This window comes from Diabrotica virgifera, chromosome 4, assembly GCF_917563875.1.
Source record: "Diabrotica virgifera virgifera chromosome 4, PGI_DIABVI_V3a".
Taxonomy (NCBI): Eukaryota; Metazoa; Arthropoda; class Insecta; order Coleoptera; family Chrysomelidae; genus Diabrotica; species Diabrotica virgifera.
Genome location: NC_065446.1, coordinates 100,681,806 through 100,699,694, shown reverse-complemented (window position 1 = coordinate 100,699,694; position 17,889 = coordinate 100,681,806). Strand labels below are relative to the sequence as shown.

The 17,889-nt window shown below is 33.6% G+C and overlaps 1 protein-coding gene across 1 annotated transcript in view; it reads left to right on the top strand.

Annotated features, from left to right (window-relative positions):
- Nucleotides 1-17,889, top strand: part of LOC114330253 (UDP-glycosyltransferase UGT5) — a 49,488-nt gene that overhangs the window by 9,582 nt on the left and 22,017 nt on the right. The window lies entirely within an intron of this gene.

Sequence of the window (17,889 nt, the reverse complement as noted above, 5' to 3'; positions counted from 1 at the left end):
AGAATCGACTACTCAGAGATTGGACATTCTTAATGAAACCCCCTCCATAAGCAAAACTATATCTTTTACTATAAGGAAAAAAAAGAAGAAAAAACGACAAAAAAAAATTGTTAATTAGTGAAAAATTTCCAGGAATTAGATTATAGGAACAGCATTTCAAAATGTTTAATCCCCGCGACGTTATTATAAAAACAAATTATAAACAAATTTGAACAATTTTCAAATGTTATTTTAGAGGGGAGTTAATTTGAAATGTGAATTTATCAACACATTTAACGAAACATACATAAAAATAAAAGTAATAAGATTTTAAAAAGGTTTATACTCTGGTGGTAACAACCGTGTTTTTGCAATTGAAAATATAGTCACATTTGAAAAACAAATTATATATCTCATAAATTGTCAAATAATTTTTAACCAATTTTTTTTGCTTAATACTGGTAATATAGCGCAAATTCTCGTATTAAATAAGATAATTTATAGTGCTTATTTAAAACGCAAAAAAATATTTTTTTGTAAATTTGATTTCTAAATTTTATATATAATTATTAAAATAAATAGGGGGTCAAATTTAATTTGGTAAGTTTTAGGTGAAAGATTTGTCCTTCAGCTTTGCAGAAAAAAAAAACCTAAGGACCTTCATTAAAACTCAAATTACCAGTAAAAAAAATAAATATTGTGCAAAAATGACCCCTTTTTAATTATTTAAACAATGATCCCCTCATATGATTTGGATACTTTCTTGAAAATATCTTTGATATAAAATTTGTTCCAACCTGTACGAATTTACATTTCGATTTACATGTGTGTAATCTTATTTTACTAGACTATTAGCGGTTTTATGCTAATTGGAATAGTTGTTTGGCATTGCGTATTCTTGTCCAATTTTTTATTTAGTCTTCTTAAATCGTCAGTCCATTGTGTAAATGGTTGACCGACACTTCTCTTGTCTTCAATCGGTCTCCATTCCAATAACTTCTTTACCCATTGCCTATCTGTCATTCTAGCTATGTATCCTGTCCATCTTCATTTTAGTCTTGCTAATCTTTTCGATGATGTCCAGTCACCTTGGTTCTTCTCATGATCTTGTTTTTATTTTGTCTTGCAGAGATATGACAAGACAAGATATTTTCTCTCGCATGAGATCTAAGTACTTCCTTCTAATTCCTGTGCGGCCCTCTATTTTAACTTTTATGGTAAGCTAATGGATTCTGTACCAGTCTCCTCCAAGAACATGCCGTGGGTATGATTTTTTTCTTATTTTATTAATTGAGGCGTGCACCGGAACAACGAGTTATGTTACATGTTGCCAATATGTAACATAAATCATTGTTCCGGTGCACGACTCAATTGTCACTATCTCACGAACGGTATTTGCTTCATTTAACTGTTTAACACAGCTTCGTTAGTCGGCATCGCTGTTCAAGGTATTCGCAGCATTCTTCTTTGCAACCACATCTCAAACTCCTCCAGGCAATTGATTGGATCAGTCTCTATAATCCAGATCTCGGTGCCATGTAAAAACACCGAAAAATGTCCACAAGGAAAGAAAAGTTTTCCTGTAGTTGGCTGTATACCATCAATCACAAAAATTGGAATAAATCCTTTGTAAAAGGTATAAAATTTATTAAAATCCCTAAAGGGCTACATCGGAACAAAACGTTTTCGATTTTATTACAAAATCATCATCAGTGTAAGACAGTCTGGATGCTAGCTGAGCCACCAAAGAAATATAGGGGTAATAACCCTGTTGCCATAAAGTCATCGAAATGTAAACTCAATTTTTTGCATCCCACATGTTGGGAATTTAAATACCTTACCTTAGGGCATTATTCCTGTTGCCTTTTGCCCATCACAAGGCATTTTAAGTAAATATGCATCTGTAAAGCATACATTTTATATTTGAAGGGTTATTACCCCTATATTTCTTTGGTGGCTCAGCTAGCATCCAGACTGTCTTACACTGATGATGATTTTGTAATAAAATCGAAAACGTTTTGTTCTGATGTAGCCCTTTAGGGATTTTAATAAATTTTATACCTTTTACAAAGGATTTATTCCAATTTTCGAAAAATGTATCATTCTTTGACGAAATTTTAGGTTTAAGCTGTGGTTACAGAAAAATGCTTCAATTTTTTAAAACTTTGTGTGAGCTGCTTCAATTCTGTAATTAATATTTTTAGTTGGATCTAGTTGGTCTGTATCTCTTTCAATGTTTTGTTCATCTAACTGTAGGTAAGCAGTGCCATTAGGTTGGTGAATAAACATCATAAATTTTGTCTTAGAAGCATTTAATTTTTAGATCCATTTCTCTTACGTATTGTCTGTCGTTCTCATACGACATGTCGTATTTACGAAACCCAATATATCTTAAAGGCTCTAGAGACTATCGCATAAGATAACAGTGTCGTTAGCATATGTCGCGCACCACACTCTCGGCAAAGTTACTTCGCCAAAGTTGACCGAAGTCTGAAGTACTTACCTCACTACACACTCGTTCTACTTCGCGAGGAACACATTCAAGCTGTGTGATACCGACATCGATCCCTTTGACTCGATCGAAAAAACCGCCTCAGAATGGAAGTAGAGCGAGGCGCATCAAAGTAGCACAAGGTGGCTGTCTACACTCTCGTACTTGCTGAACTTCGATTGACTTAGGCGAGAGTGTGGTGCTCACATAAGATTATGAATGAGTACGTTCATTCCGAAGTCTTTATTTTTTATCTTATTTAAAAATTATATCCAAGTATAGATATTAAATAACAGAGAGCATATAATGTATCCCTGTGTGAAGCCTCTTTGAATGTAACATTCGTTGGTTAATGTCCCATCGACCCTTACCACTCCTTTGTGGATCTTGCCCTTGGTTCTAAATATGTTGAAAAGAATTTAATGCTGCACTCTGTCGAAAGCCTTTTCGTAATCGATGAAAGCCACATAAATATATATTAACGTTGGTCACGGTATTTTTGGAAAAGTACATTAGCCAAAAAGTCCTTTACGGTTGATTGTGAATTTTCTAAACTTAATATTTTCCTTCATTCCTGTTCTTTGACCTCTTGTGATTTACCAGATCTCTTTCTGTTGTCCATAAAAGTCTTATTCCATTTATTTCGAAAACCTTTCTCCTTGTTCTGTTTTCTTCTGTCTAGTGCAGAATCTATAAACATATGCGTTAAAGAAATTTAAAAAGCAGCCTCAAAGTACTAATGGGCCAGGCAATGAACTAATAAAGCTACCAAATTTTTATAGTTGGATGCATCTCAATGAAACCAGTTGCATTTGATTCGTAAGAGCATTAGGAAACTTTGTGAACTAAATTGATGATGATAAAATGAAAATTGCTAATTTAAAAAGGAAAATTCATATTGCAAAATGCATTTTGAAGTGATAAATCATAATAAATTTTGTAATTCGGAATTAAATGACGAATATGAGTTCAATATTATTAACTCGGGGTTTTTGTGCTCGCTGAATACGAATTTTATGACGGCGATGGTCTTCGAGGTACCTGGTGCGCTAGACGGACCTCGTTTCTGGAGTTTTGTGAAAATTCGATACAAAATCAGTGCATAGTCGTTATTTGTAGGTTTTTAGGATCGCTGAACACGAATATCATGTCGGCGGTGGTCTATGAGGCACCTGGTGCCCTGAATATACCTCGTCTCCTGGAGTTTTGTAAAAGTTCGATACAAAATAAATGCACAGTTGTTATTTGGAGGTTTTTGGGATCGTGGTAGACGAATACAATGTCGACAAGGGTTTTCGAGGTACCTGGTGCTCAGAATAGACCTAGTCTCCTGGAGGTTTGCAAAATTCGATACAAACTCAGTGCAAAGTCGTTTTTGGGAGAATTTGAGAACGCTGAATACGAATATCCTATAGGAAATGGTCTCCGAGGCAAATTTAATTGAGATCCATCCAACATTGTTCGGTTTTAGGTTTTTTACTTCATCATTTCTTCGCCTATAAGTAGAATTTTCTGCATCTTTTAATGGATTTGATCTTTTGTATATTGGTTTTCTCAATATATTTTGTAAGATTATCATTGACATTAATAGGAAAAGGTCATGTACACTTAATTAATAAATTGTTTTTTATTTACACTAGATATCGATTCTGACAGAGTGATATATATGGTGTAGCTATAAAATAAGTAATTAGTCTATACTAAAATCACAATAAAGATGCACTAGAAATAAATAAACCAAGACACGGTAAATGTTACGAGGAGCACTCCCAAATCATAATTTATAATGTATATGCATTGTAAATCCCAAATCATGATTTACAAAATTTATACATTGTAAATCATGAGTCGGGATTGCTCGTCGTAACATTCATTGTGTCTTGGTTTGTTTATTTTTAGTGCATCTTTATTGTGATATTAGTATAGAATAATTTTAATTTTATAATCCTAACAAAACGTAGGTACTTAATCTTATACATAAAAATCAAGTGCTGTTCGTGTGTCTCACTAAAACTCGAGAATGGCTGGACCGATTTGGCTAATTTTGATGTTGAATTATTTGTAGAAGTTCAGGGAAGGTTTATACAGTTTTATAAAATATAATCATTTTAGTAGCCACCAAATTTTTTACATCTATTCAGTAGAACCCCGATTATCAGTGTGCGGATTATCCAGGCTGCGGATTATCCGTGCTATGATTTTCTATTATTCAAATTGCATTTTTGAGGTTTTATCAAAGTAGCGTATATCACTCTATACGCCGAGAAGAAGACCCATCATAATAGGGTGGTTCGAAAAAAACTTTTTTTTTTATTTCAGATCGGTATAGTGCACAAAAGTTGCCATTGGTATAGACGTAAAAAAAGCACTAATTAATATTTTTTTATTAATTTATCTTCCGGTCGCGCAATGCCATCGAAGTTAGCAAAAAATTGTGAAAATTCTTAATTTTTCATATATTTTTTTAAAAGGCCAGATGGTTTTAATTGCCTTCCTATACCACGAATTAACTACTAAAAGTTTGTAAAATCCATATATTATGCACTTATTATACATTTGTTTCATATCTTCCGGTCACGCAACATAATACAAAATGAATAAAATTAGTAGTTTTTGCAAAATTTCAACGTTTGTCTGTTTAGTATTAGTAAAATTTAATCATACGACTTTTCGAGATGCTAGAGTTTAATTATATTACAATAATATATTTAAAATCCAAGCACCGGCCCGCCGACAGGGGGGTCAGGGAGGGTCGGCCGACCCCCCTGGATAATTACAGCTTAAGATAAAACAAATCCGTCTCAATAAATTTGGTCAAGATCGAAGGAGATTACAGTTTTTACTTACCGATTAATATTTTTTTTTGTATTATATACGATTATTAAAATATAAATTTTTTTTGTTCTTTCATTTATTTCTAGAATAGAAGAGCGACTTAAAGATTTTGACCCCCCTAATTTTTTTTCTGGCGGCGGCCCTGTCCAAGCATATAAGATAAACTTTGATATGAAAGTCGAATTCGGTCGCTCAGATTTGTCAACAACAACAGACTACCGAGAGGCGAGGCGAAAGTGACGAATGCCAGCGAAACGCGCGCAGCCACAAATAGAGATACATGTGGTAAGACCTCTACAATGGAGTATTTGTCTTCTCCATTACAACAAACTGCCATTCCGCCACCTTTTCCAACATTTGGATGGAAATACAACAGGCCCAATAGGATATTCCGGACCGATTGGAAAGGCCCTAGGGCTGACAAGCGTATTCTTAGCAAGGACCATTTTGTACTTGCTTGAAATATCAGAAGTCATCAATTCAGGACATTGTTCAGAAGACTTTGTAGTACGTGATCCTGGCCCAATGTGAAATTCAAGATGGCTTACTACTGCAAACCGAGTTTTGCGTTTCTACATGCTACGTGGTAAGCCCTTCTAAAAATCTGAGAGAGATTGTCATATTCGTTCTCAAATGTTATATGCCTATATTAGTGTAGGAAACAAAGGTTGAACCTTGCAAAATGGACACAAGTCCGGTTTTATTTTTTTTCTGGTATATCAAGGGGTGCTTATTATAAGACTAACTTTTTCTGAAAAAATTTCGCCCCGGAACCTCCCTTTTCACCCCTTTAAAGGGGGTAATTTATGGTTTTTGCAGAACGTAGCCCTTCCTGTACCTTTTACAAAAAATTTCTTTTATAGAAATATGAAGAGGACTATATTTTCTACGATTTATTTCCGACACCATCTCTCTATCATCCACCGTTTAGCGGTGGTGGCGCCCTAAAGTTGACAAGTTTTTAAAAAAGATGTTTTTAAAAAATATATATTTTTCCCTAACTGTAACGGAAATTAAGAAGAAATCCTGCGGCGAGTATTCACAAATAATTGACTGATTTTTTGGTATAGGTTTCACTTAAGGGTAATTGCCCTTTTTTTAATTACAGGGTGTTACATTTTAAAAAACCTCTTTTTATACCATCTGAACCGTTTATGCTAGAGTAAAAAAACTTTCAGCGATTACCCATGTACTGGTGCTATTTACAAATTTGTATAATGCACCTCCATTTTTTCCCCGGAACAACCCCAAAAAAAAAGAAGAATTAATAAATAAACTGATTTTCTTGGAATCCTTCACACACAATGCCCTTTATTAATAAGCTTTATATATTATTTTGTGCACGTTATTATTACCCATGCATGGACACCAAAAGCAATTTCCTAGTGCAACCCCTGTAACAAAAAAAAATAAATAAAATGGGGGGTTGAAAATTTTTTTTTTGTTTTTTGCTTTTTGATCCATATGGGCATATGCTTCATCAATAGTGCTTTTCAAAAATATACATGGTTATTGCAACATCTCTGCGAAAACCACCCCTATCCTTGAAAATATACTGCAGAAACTACCCCTATCCCTTGGCGAGCATATTTTTACGATTTTCTCATTACCTATGTATTCTTTTTAAACAAAACTTATACAAGGTTAAAGACCACTATGTACTCTAAAAATTATGTCCTATTCATTTTTTCGTATAAGCAACCGTGACGGCACAGTGGCGCCGTAAACCTCATATATGCTTTGGCGGGCTCCAGTTTTTGTTTTTTTTTTCGTCATCTGTTCGTTTTATTGATAAAGTACTTATGCAAAATAAAACAACACAGTGTAACCTACAAATTATGACTTATGCACATTTTACCTTCTTTGCTCCCCAAAGCCACAGTGGTGGCCCAAAATAAATTTTGGCATATTTTCGCCACCTACATGCATTTTATTGCATTAATGCTACCTTAACAGCACAATATTTACCCTTAGGTGGTCGCTACGCAGTGGCGGATCCAGGGAGGGGTGATGGGGTGATCACCTCCCCCCCCTCAAACCAAGTGATATTATATTCAAAGATTATAAAAATATTCATTTATTTTTATAAAAATTTAACCAATTGGCACCCCCCTCTTAACGATGCTGGATCCGCCACTGTCGCTAAAGGATAAAAAGTCATTCTTATAAAAATAATATTAATATAATATAAGTATTTCTATAAAAATAAATGAATATTTTTATAATCTTCAAATATAATATCACTTGGTTTGAGAGGGGTGGGGGTGATCGCCCCCATCACCCCTCCCTGGATCCGCCACTGCTTAGCGACCACTTAGGGGTGAATATTGTGCTATTAAGGTAGCATTAACGCAATAAAATGCGTGTAGGTGGCGAAAATATGAAAAAATTTATTTTGGGCCACCACTGTAGCTTTGGGGAGCAAAGAATGTAAAATGTGCATAGGTCATGATTTGTAGGTTACACTGTGTTGTTTTATTTTACAGAAGTACTCTATCAATAAAACAAAAAGATGACGAAAAAATAAACGAAAACTGGAGCCCGTCAAAGCATATATGAGGTTTACGGCGCCACTGTGCCGTAACGGTTGCTTAAATGAAAAAAATGAATAGGACCTAATTTTTAGAGTAAATAGTGATCTTTAACCTTGTATAAGTTTTCTTTAAAAAAATATGAATAGGTAATGAGAAAATCGTAAAAACATGCTGGATAAGGTATAGGGGTAGTTTCTGCAGTATATTTTCAAGGATAGGGGTGGTTTGCGCAGGGATGTTGCAATAACCATATATATTTTTGGAAAGCACTATTGATGAAGCATATGCCCATATGGATCAAAAAGCAAAAAACAAAAAAAAATTTTCAACCCCCCATTTTATTTATTGTTTTTGGCTACAGGGGTTGCACTAGGAAATCGCTTTTAGTGTCCATGTATGGGTAATAATAACTTTCACAAAATGATATATGAAGCATATTAATGAAGGGCATTGTGTGTGAAGGATTCCAATAAAATCACTTTATTTATTAATTCTTCTTTTTTTTTGGGTGGTTCCGGGGAAAAAATGGGGGTGCATTATACAAATTTGTAAATAACACCAGTACATGGGTAATCGCTGAAAGTCTTTTTACTCTAGCATAAACGGTTCAGATGGTATAAAAAGGGGTTTTTTAAAATGTAACACCCTGTAATTAAAAAAAGGGCAATTACCCTTAAGTGAAACCTATACCAAAAAATCAATCATCTATTTGTGAATAATTTCCGCAGCATTTCTTTTTAATTTCCGTTACAGTTAGGGAAAAATATATATTTTTTAAAAACATCTTTTTTAAAAACTTGTCAAATTTGGGGCGCCACCCTTGCTAAACGGTGGATGATAGAGAGATGCTGTCGGAAATAAATCGTAGAAAATATAATCCTCTTCATATTTCTATAAAAGAAATTTTTTGTAAAAGGTACAGGAAGGGCTACGTTCTGCAAAAACCATAAATTACCCCCTTTAAAGGGGTGAAAAGGGGGGTTCCGCGGCGAAATTTTTTCAGAAAAAGTTAGTCTTATAATAAGCACCCCTTGATATGCCAGAAAAAAAAATAAAACCGGACTTGTGTCCATTTTGCAAGGTTCAACCTCTGTTTCCTACACTATATGGTTTGTCATAAAAATAAACCACTAATTCACAGATGGACCTAGACATGTTTACAAAATCATTGAATCTACAAGGTACTTACCATAAGGGCTTTTTCAAGTTGCTAATTCCATTTTACAACGGAATGCTTACTTTGCCCATCCCGAAAATTTACTTTTGGCTATGGTAACTGATGAAAGAAACAATATCCGAGAGCTGTGCTTCAGGCGTATCATGAAGCAAAGCAAGCAATATCTGAAAGTGACTCTATCAGAATCTTTAAACCACCACACCTAAACTTTGAAGCTAAAGAGTATTACGAAATTATCAAATGGAACACCAGTACGCTGACTCCTCCTCCACTGTTAAAAACATTGACTAATGAAGAGATAAAACAGTATGTAAGCAATGACTTCAAGCCTATTATGAGTATGATAAGATAAGATCACATACTATAAAGTCTTCTGAACAATGTCCTGACTTAAATACTTCTGATATCTCAAGCAAGTACAATTGGTCCTTGCTAAGAATAAGCTTGTCAACTTTTGGAATCTCACAATCGATAGGATTAAAATCAACAACTAGTCTTTCACAATCAGGTAGGGCCCTTCCAATTGGTCCGGATATCCTGTTGGGCCTGCTGTATTTCTATCTAAGTGTTGGAAAAGGTGGTGGAATGGCAGTTCGTTGTAATGGAGAAGACACATGATCCATTGTAGAGGTTTTCCCACATATATCTCTGTTTGTGGCTGCGCGCGCTTCGCTGGCATTCGTCACTTTCGCCTCGCAGCTCGGTAGTCTGCTGTGTTTGACGAATATGCGCCACTGAATTCAACTTGAATATCAAAATCTGTCTTATATGATTGGATTTTAAATATATTATTGTAATAGAATTAAACTATAGCATTTAAAACATTTGAAATAAAAAAAAAATTTTTTTCGAACCACCCTAACCCATAATGAATAAATAGTGTTGGAAAATTCTCGAAAATGAAAAATCAGAGAATATTCTCGATATAGAGAATTTTCTGAGAATGAACCCTATGACGCATTTAGGGATATTGTTGAAGATGAAATAGGGTATTAAAATCATGAAATTATATACAAAATTATGAGACTAAACAGCAGTGTTTTTTTATATATAAACAAAATACAAAAACAACAGAGAACACAAAATTTATTTGATCTGATGAGAAGTTGTGGGATTTTATTTTTCATGAGTCATCAGCTCAGTCATGGATTAGTCTACGTCTAAAGGGGCATTTAGACGGGCTAGTTTTTGAAGCAATATGTTGCCGAAAATATATATTTGGTATGTTTCTGGCAACATTACAGCCATCTAATGAAAATATCGCCGTTTGGCTGAGCCATGTGGCCAAAATCTTACTGGTATTTGAACACTATTGCAGCGCCTGATGCGTTGCCGATAAAGTCGAACTGCTGTGGAAAATTTTGCATGTTGCTGTGTTTCCTCTTTATTTCCTGTACTCTGTTATAATTTAATTTGGTTTTGTCAAAAAGTCAAAACATTCAAAGAAAAGATGAATATGTGGTCTAATGAAATCACAATAAGGTTTATTAATGCAGTACATATACGTCCAGAGTTGTGGAACTTGGCATACTTCTGGAACTGAGACAAATGGAAGAGTAGTGCACCCTGAATAAATACATTAAACTAAAACTGTTAGTATATATAAATATCAATTGCTAATCTTGTTGAGATTGGTATTGCGTTTCTCATGTTTGATCTTTCTTCTCTATTCTTGCCTCTATCATATTTATTAATAGTTCAAAATCACTTTTTGAGATTCTTGTAAAATTCTTAAACAAATAATTGTCTCATAGTTAAATTACTCATTGTTTCGCGTTTACTTAGAAAAGCCGTATCCACATTTTCCTTTTTCATTTTTCTTTTTTATGTATCGTCTTAGCACGATTAAGGACGAAGCAACGAGAATATTCAAGAGAATATTCTCGAGAACGAGAATATTCTCGGTCTCGGGAATATTCTCTTCTTACATCACTAATAATGAAAGATTTATTTTTTCTGTTATCCATTTATGGTACATATGTATTATGTATATATGAGAAATAAATGTTTATTATCCGTGCATTTCAATTATCCGTGCCAACGTCCGGTCCCGAGGAGCACGGATAATCGGGGTTCTACTGTATTTATAAAATGCTCTTTTCACAGTGTTTGTTGCCATACTCCTCCGAAACGGTTTGACCGAATTTTATGAAATTTTACGTCTATATTCGGCAAGACTGAGAATAGGTTGTTATCTATTTTTCATACCCGTAGGTCATAAAGGGGGGGGGTTGTCCCCCTGATATTTTTTTCTATTTCTTCGGACTTTTTTTAAATTTCATATGATGTGGAACGTAAAGATACAAACAACCCTAATTTTTCACTTTTTTATCTCTGACCTTTATTTTTAATAGCCATTTAAATATTTTACATCTATATAAAACAAAAGAAAGTCGTGTTAGTTACCAACACTTATAACTCTAGAATGACTGAATAGATTTTTTTTGAAATTTTACACGTATATTAGACCGGACTGAGTATAGGTTGTTATTTATTTTTCATATCCTTACGTCATAACAGGGGCTGTCCCCATAATATATTTTTTTTAATTTTTTTGGACAGACTGTTTTTTCTTAATTTTGTATGATGTGGAAGGCAAAGGTAAATACACTCCTAAATTTTCACCTTTCTATCTCCAACCATTATTTTTTAATAGCCATCTACATTTTTACATCTTATATATAAAAATCAATTGCTGTTCGTTTGTCTCTCTAAAGCTCGAGAATGGCTGGACCGAATCGGCTAATTTTGATACTTTTTTCTATTTCTTCGGACTTTTTTTATTTTATATGATGTGGAACGTAAAGATACATACAATCCTAATTTTTCACTTTTTTAACTCTAACAGTTATTTTTTTAATAACCATTTAAATAATTTACATCTATATAAAACCAAAGAAAGTCGTGTTAGTTACCAACACTTATAACTCGAGAACGACTGAATAGATTTTTTTGAAATTTTACACGTATATTCGACCGGACTGAGTATAGGTTGCTATTTATTCTTCATGTCCGTACGTCATAACGGGGGCTGCAGTCCCCGTAATATATATTTTTTATTTTTTTGGACAAACTGTTTTTCTTAATTTTATATGATGTGAAAGGCAAAGGTTAATACAACCCTAAATTTTCACTTTTCTATCTTCCGCCGTTATTTTTTAATAGTCATCTAAATTTTTACATCTTATACATACAGTGAGGACGGTTGAGTTGGAATAAATTCATTATCTCAAGAAGAGGCCAATTTGGAGAGAAATCCTGAGACAGGTCGATTTTTGTTTTTACATTATGATTTTTTGGCGTATATATCATATTAGTGACGTTATCCATCTGGGGGTGATGACGTAATTGATGATTTTTTTAAATGAGATTAGGGGTCGTGTGATAGCTCTTTTAAAGGTTTAATAATTCTCTATTCAGTAATATAAACGTTTATACATAATTGTTTATACAGGGTGTCCAAAAATTATTTTTTTTTATTAAATTAATTGAGAAAAAGGAAGAATGTATGTAATCCATTTATTTCAACACACATTTGAGTGCTGTCAGAAAACAGAAATAAATGTTTATTTAATAAATAAACATTCTTTTTCGCTTAAATTCAATGTTAAAACTGCCACCCACCTGTCTCTTAGCAGTTTGAACATTGAATTTAAGTTAGTGAAAAGCAATGCTAAACTTTAGTTTGTTACTTCTATCGAACTAAACTATTTTACGTCAAACATCATGTGTAAATTAATTGATAATAATAATAAAATCTCATTCTAATCGAGCATTTTTGTTTATTAATTATTAATTCCTTTTGTTTATTTTAAATTAAAGTTTAGCTTTTTGTCTACTGAGGCAGTACGAAGTCTGTCGGGTCAGCTAGTAATATAATAATATTATAATAATATAATAATAATAGTTTAAACTATTATATTATAATAGTTTAAACTCCTAACTTATGTTAAATATTCTTTGAGTATGGTAAATATGTGTGATTTCTATGTCTAATTAAAATAAAACTTTGCATATTATGTAAATATAATGATAACAACACTATCAAATGAAATATTAACATTTTGTGCGATTGCGAAGCGAAAATAAGTTATATTATTGGTAAAAACAACAGACCCACTTATGTATGGACGTAACTCAAATGAAAAGTTTGTTATTAAACAGTATAAAAAACTTTATTTCTGATTTAAAAATAATATATTAATTTCACTAGAATACAACAAAATTAAAATTATTGGCATATCATTATCAATCCCCTTTTAAGTGAAGCGTGCCAATTAGCACGTTCCTGATTGTGGGTGAATAAACGTCTCGATGTAAAGTTTAAGTTTAGTATTCACGAGGACAGTTCTTATCATGACGGTACTGCCATGGCATTGACCCAGCTCACCGTTCACACTGGTGACAGTGACAGCTAACAATGTAGTGACCTCTGTCTCTTCAAAACCCCTTACAGACTAATTGTAGGTGTTTGTTAACAAATGCCTACGAAGAATTGTTCAAATTTTCGGGTCTAACATCATCAGAACAGTAGCGTAGCTGACAGGCCCGCAGGGCTCGCAAGGCGGGGGACCCGAAGTTAGGAGGGGCCCCTTAAAGCCTTCAAACTTAATACTTCTACTTTCTTTAAATTTGGGACCAAAACATATTTTTCTAATAAGCATCAAAATATGGAATTTGGAAGGAAGTAATGAAGCAGGTAATTGACGTAACTCTTACTCTTTCTGGGTGCAATCAGTGGCGTGCTGGAACTTTTCAAGCGGCCTGGTGAATTTATAGAAAAGCGGCCCCTCATCCTCATTTTACCTTACATTTATAAGCATATTTTACTCGTTATTTATAAAACAAAAACCGAAATACAAAAATATAAATTATTTGTAAATCAAACATAAAACTTTGATTACTAAGGAAGTAAAAATCTTCTCTTGTAGGTACATGGTATATAATTTATTAAAATTTTCTAAAAAAGATCCAAGTTGGACTTAAAGTGGGTACATCACTAGTACAAAACAAACGTTTTCGGACTAATCAGTCCATCATCAGGTTAAAAACTTCAGATCCAAAGTAGTTGCAACTAGCTACATAGGTAGGTCGAATTACCTACCTAGTCGAAGTACAATGATAGAAGTTTTGCTTATGAAAGACAGCGTAACAGCAAGCTATATAATCTTTACACTTTTCAGTACCACACGGAGGTGAAGCTTTCACGGTATCAACAACATTGTCATTTGTTACTTCATGTTCATTATCACTTAGATTAATAATATCATTCTTCATATTTTCTGTAGACTGAACATATTCATCATTAACTCGATCTTCTATCTATAATTTCAGTATTTTGCAAAATCCTATTTTTAATACAATTTATTTATCAGCAAAATCAACGAGTTCTTCTCTAATTGCAGTCGCAGATATGGTAGGATAAAAATTTCTTAATTTTTCAGTAAATGATTTAGATGTCGTCAAAGGTATAAGTATTACCATGTTTTATTGTATCAAAATTTCTAGGATGTAGGTAGAGTGCCGGATGTAGATGACGATTTGCCTTGATTAAATCGTTTTTCGATACTTTTAAAAATTTGAATGAGTTTATCATTATGTTTCTCATATTTTTGGAAAACTCTTGTGCAAATTTTTTTTCCATTTTTATATTCTGCAGTGTACCTACGTATTTATTAGATGTTCGAAGGAAATTGGAAAACCAGAAATATATTTGCATGAATGAAAATAAATATTATCTGTAGCAATCATTTATGTACATAGAGTCTTATTCATTTACTTAAACTGTATTTTATAATTAACAAAGATTAAAATTGTTTTTGAAATGTTTTGTTAATATCATTTGATTAGAAATTAAACAATTTTTTTGTTATATCTAAAATTTTTTGTGAAAAAAACTTATTTGACCGGCCTCAAGAGGCCGCAGCCTCTCGGTGATTGCGTTTCATTTATATGGCCAGCACGCCACTGGGTGCAATTTAGCGTTTCGTGGACATGTTGGTAGTTTAGATGAAAGTGAATCCCAAAAAGCTAACTTTTTGTCGATGGTTCTTTTACTAGCTAAATATGATCCTGTTTTAGCTAAATTAATCGATAAAAACAAGAACAAAAATTTAAACATTACTTGCTGGCTTAAGAAACTGGAAACAAAGTGATTAATTTAATTAAAAAAAGTTGTTTTTATTCAATAATTCTTTATACCACTCAAGAAATTTCCAAAGACGATCAGCTTAGTTTTATTTTCCGGTATGTAAAAATAACTTGTGATGAAAATAATTTACCCTCCAAAGCAGAAGTTATTTTTAGGGATTTATTCGTATATTAGACCAAAATGCAGAAGGTCCTGTAAATGAAATTTTAAAATTTATACAATCAAAGCACCTTTCCGTACACAACTGCAGAGGAAAGGGGTAGCACTGTTTCACATTATAAGAATTTTAGTCGTGCGATGGTTAAAATCTACATAGTGGCTCCGCATTCACCGCTTGAAACGTTCGGAGAAGGGAGAAAGATTCCATATATTATTGCCGAGCCACTATGTAGATTTTAACCATCGCACGACTAAAATTCGTATAATGTGAAACAGCAAGTATGATGGGGCAAGCGTTATGAGTGGTGTATATTCAGGCGTACAAAGGCGCATAACTGACATTGAAAAAACAGTTTCCTATATGTTCATTGTGCATCCCATAATCTGAACCTAATATTGAATGATGCCGTTGCTGGTGTACAGAAGTTGTTTTTTTTTACATATGGGATGTACTATGTACTATTATGACTTTGGATTCATCGCGTTTGCCAACACTTAAAAAGGTTATGTGAAACCCGGTGTTCATCCAGACATGATGCTGACATAGCTCTGTCGAGCTTTCCGACAAGTAATGAAATTTTTAACGAAAATTTCACTGTTATCAAAAAACTATGAAAAATTAGAAGCTAATGCAGTATTAGAGCATATGAATAATTTTGAATTTGCCGATAACATTACTATTCAATCTGAAATAGTTAACTGTGTTCATCTAACATCAAAACTTCTGCAATCTGAAATGGCAGAGTTAACGGTTTTTCAACTTTTTGAAAAACTTTTGATAATCTTTGAGAAATTCGTTTTCCGAAATTTTATCAGAAGGTGCAGGACTAGCAGAATTGTGGGGATTAGTCCGGAATTTAAGAAAAACGGATAAAACGTATAAAAAAAATTACGAAGAGCTCAGCTGCGACGAAAATTAACTTTTTAGCAGAAAAATTGTTTTGAAAAAAGTTTTGAAGTTAATGTTTTCAATGTAAATTTATATATAGTATTGCAACAACTTACTAATAGGTTTGTCGGATTAAAAGATATGAAGGTATACCTAATAGGTTTTCATGTCTATTCCCAAAAAATCTATTAACACTAACTGATGAAGACTCATTAAAAAAGGCCAAATATTGTCATTTACACATATTTTAGAATTATACTGTTATTAGTTGTAGTTATGTTTATAAAACAGGGCCCACAAAAATTGTCGCGGGGGGGGGGGCGCAATCTTCAGCTACGCCACTGCATCAGAAATGAAGATCTGCTACAGATAACTGTTCAATAGAGGGTAGAAAATGAAACAAAGTCCAGAAAGTGGGGTTGGATCGGTCATATACTACGAAAAAATAGCTCCAGTATTACAAAGGCTGCCCTAGGGTGGAATCCCCAAGGAAAAATAAAAAGAGGACGCTCAGCACAAACTTGGAGAATATGGAATAAGATGGACGAGATAAGGGGTCAAGAAAAATATTGGAATGAGGTGAACTTACTTGATCGCGTCCGGACATGTCATTCATAAAATTTTGGCCCAGTATCGGGCTACGTCGATCTCATCCTTGTTGGCAAGCCACGAATCTTAGATGGTACACCGATAAGGACAGTTTCTGCATGTAAGAAGATGTTCCACATTCTGTCCCAAGTAGCAATTTTACGATCTGCAACCAATTTTGTCCTAATGGGACCTTAAATTTAAGGACAAAATTGGTTCACAATAAGCCTTAACCAAGGACAATGTCTTTTTTTCCTATGGACCAACGTTGCTGCTAATAAGTAATATAATCTGATGACCAACCGACATCGGGAATAACGACGTCAATTATTAGGATAAGGTTTGACGTTAAGCTGACGTCGGTCTTAACCTATCTGTAGTATAAGTGCAATTAAGTGGCATAGGCATACATCAACGACTACTCAACGTCGGGAATTACAACGTATTTTTTAGGATAGATGCCAACGTTCAGAGGACGTTGGTGTTTTATCGAGTATGGTAGACGTATTTTTCGGGAAGACGACAACGACAATCCAACGTTGAGAATACCAACGTTAATTATTAAGTTAAGGTTTAACGTTAAGCTGGCGTCGGGTATAACCTCTATACTACAATGTAATTTACTGGAAGACATTTAACGACTGCTCAATGTCGGAGATTACAGAGCATTTATTAGTATCGAACCCAACGTTCAGGAGACGTCGGGTGTTTTCTCAGTAGGTATATCGTCGTCAACACAAGAAAAACTCGTAACTCCATTTTCCTTACTTTTTCAGGAGAGTCTAAAAAAAGTAACATTAGAAGAACATGTAACTCCAATATGGGTTCATAAAATAAAATATGGAAAACCATGTAACTCCAGTGATAGTTTAAGGTAACAAAAATCCCTTTATTTTTAAATCGTACTGAAAACGCATGTATTACCCAAATGAACTTACTTTATCTTACTTCCTTACGGATGTAAAATTAGAAACTTAAAAAACTTAAAAAAACAAATCAAATCAACGGCAATAATCACTTAACTGACTTAACAGAAAATGCGCTGGAGTTGCGTGTTTTACTAACATAATTTTTTGACAAGGGGAG